The sequence below is a fragment of the Furipterus horrens genome, unplaced genomic scaffold (genome assembly GCF_987537825.1).
Source record: "Furipterus horrens unplaced genomic scaffold, mFurHor1.1.pri manual_scaffold_1, whole genome shotgun sequence".
Taxonomy (NCBI): Eukaryota; Metazoa; Chordata; class Mammalia; order Chiroptera; family Furipteridae; genus Furipterus; species Furipterus horrens.
Genome location: NW_028327171.1, coordinates 94,384,395 through 94,386,531, shown reverse-complemented (window position 1 = coordinate 94,386,531; position 2,137 = coordinate 94,384,395). Strand labels below are relative to the sequence as shown.

The 2,137-nt window shown below is 38.0% G+C and overlaps 1 pseudogene; it reads left to right on the top strand.

The window, feature by feature from the left end:
• Positions 1-243: 243 nt before the first annotated feature.
• On the top strand, positions 244-1,928 carry LOC150021510 (GPN-loop GTPase 1-like; annotated as a pseudogene).
• Positions 1,929-2,137: the final 209 nt, after the last annotated feature.

Here is a 2,137-nt window from a genome sequence, read left to right as displayed (position 1 = left end):
AAAAGTTCTCTTTGAAATAATACTGAAGATTGATCCATGTCTCATATATATTTATATTTATTTTTTATGTAAGTGACAGTGGTGGCAAGTAAGCCCCAGGCTTCTGGGGGGTCTTCGTTCCCCAGTGTGTCTGTTGATGTTTGGAATGGTGGGATCTGAAAAACTTCCTTTGTACAGAGGCTCACAGGACACCTGTATAACCAAGGCTCTCTACCTTATGTGATCAGTCAAGACCCGCTGTGCATGAAGTTCCCTTTCCTGCCAATATTGCTATGAACTTCATCATCTTAATTCATCTACAAACAATTTAAATCCTCAACTAAGTGTACAGATGCTGACTTGGGCCCAATGGTGGCACTTAATCTCTTTGCTATTAGACTTAATCAGGTGACAAAGTTTATTGAGAAGTCCCCAAGCATGTCTAAATGTCTTGATTGACACACCTGGGAAGATTGAAGTATCCACCTGGTAGGTTCCTTTGACAATCATCACTGAGGCCCTACATCTTGTATAAAACCAAGCTTCTTTTCATTGTGGTCATTAATGAAACTGACATCATGGGTCACAGCTTTGCAGTGAAATGGATGCAAGATTTTGAGGTTTTTCCAAGATGCTTTGAATCATGAGACTACATATGTCAGTAACTTGGCTTGTTCAATGAGCTTGGTGTTAGATTATTTTATAGCTCAGTCAGGGTGGTAGCTGTGGCTACTGTTCTAGGTACAGACTTAGATAAACTCTTTGTCTGAGTCACTAGAACTGCGGAAGAATTTAAAAGGAAGTTTTGTCCTAAATATGAACAATTGAAGAAATCACTGCCTGAGCCAGCATCAGAGAACCTAGTGAAAAAATAGACATACAAGTCCAGACAGCACAGTGAGTCCCAAGCAAAATGAACCCAAAGAGACCCATGCCAAGACACATAATAATTAAAATGCCAAAGGTTAAAGACAAAGAGAGAATCTTAAAAGTAGCAAAAGAAAAGCAGTTAGTTACTGCTCCCATAAGACTTTGAACTGATTTCTCAACAGAAACTTTGCAGGACAAAAGGGAGTCATAAGAAATATTCAAAGTGACAAAAAGCAAGAACATACAACCAAAATTACTCTACCCAGAAAAGCCATCATTTACAGTCAAAGAACAAGTAGCTTCCCAGACAAGAAAAAACTAAAGGAGTCCATCACTACCAACCAGTATTACATGAAATATTAAAGGGTTTCCTTTAAGAAGAAAAAAAAAATAAAAGTATGAACAATATAATGGCAATAAATACATATCTAGCCACAATTGAATCTAAAAACCAGAACAAACTAGCATGCATAACAGAAACAGACTCGTAGATACAGAGCCTGTTTTGATGATTGCCATATGGGAGCAGGCTTGGAAGGATGGGCAATAAAGGTGAAGGGATTGAGAAGTACAAATTGGTGGTTATGGATTGGTTGTGGGGATTTGGGTACAGCATAGGGAATATAGGCAAAGGTATTCTGGTAGCTATGTATGGTGTCAGATGGGTGTGGCATTTATCAGGATGGTCACTTGATGGGTTATATGATGTGTGGTCACTGGGATGTACATCTGAAACTAGTATAGTATTGTATGTCAATTGTAATTGAGAAATAAAAATTATTAAAAATATAAATAAAATACTCAATTAAAAAAAAAGAAAAAACACAAAGAACAACTAGAGTGCCACCAAAAAGATAGAGGCTCTGTAACCTTGGACATAGAAACTGCTACAGACAGCTTATCTCCTTTGCAGGACACTTCTGATTGATCCTGATTCTGGGAATCTTAAATGAAGAGGATGAGCAAGCAGACAGGACACTGATGTTATTGACCACAGAGAGGAAAGCCATGAAGAAACAGCATTCTAGAATATTGTGCAGGAATCTATGGCAAAGTATTGGAAGAGAAACCACAAATAGTTTCTAGAAGTCAAGAAGTTTGAAACTCCATGAAGGACCATTCTCACGTCTGATTGAGGTTACTATAAAGAACAGCTTTGTTCAGAATAGCAGAGCTTCTCTTATTAGTGAAACCTCCTGACTCTGATGAAGCCAGAGATAGAAGACATTTGGACTTGGCAGGTAGATGCTGATTTCCCTTAACCTTTCTCTAGATTTTTGCAAAAGAT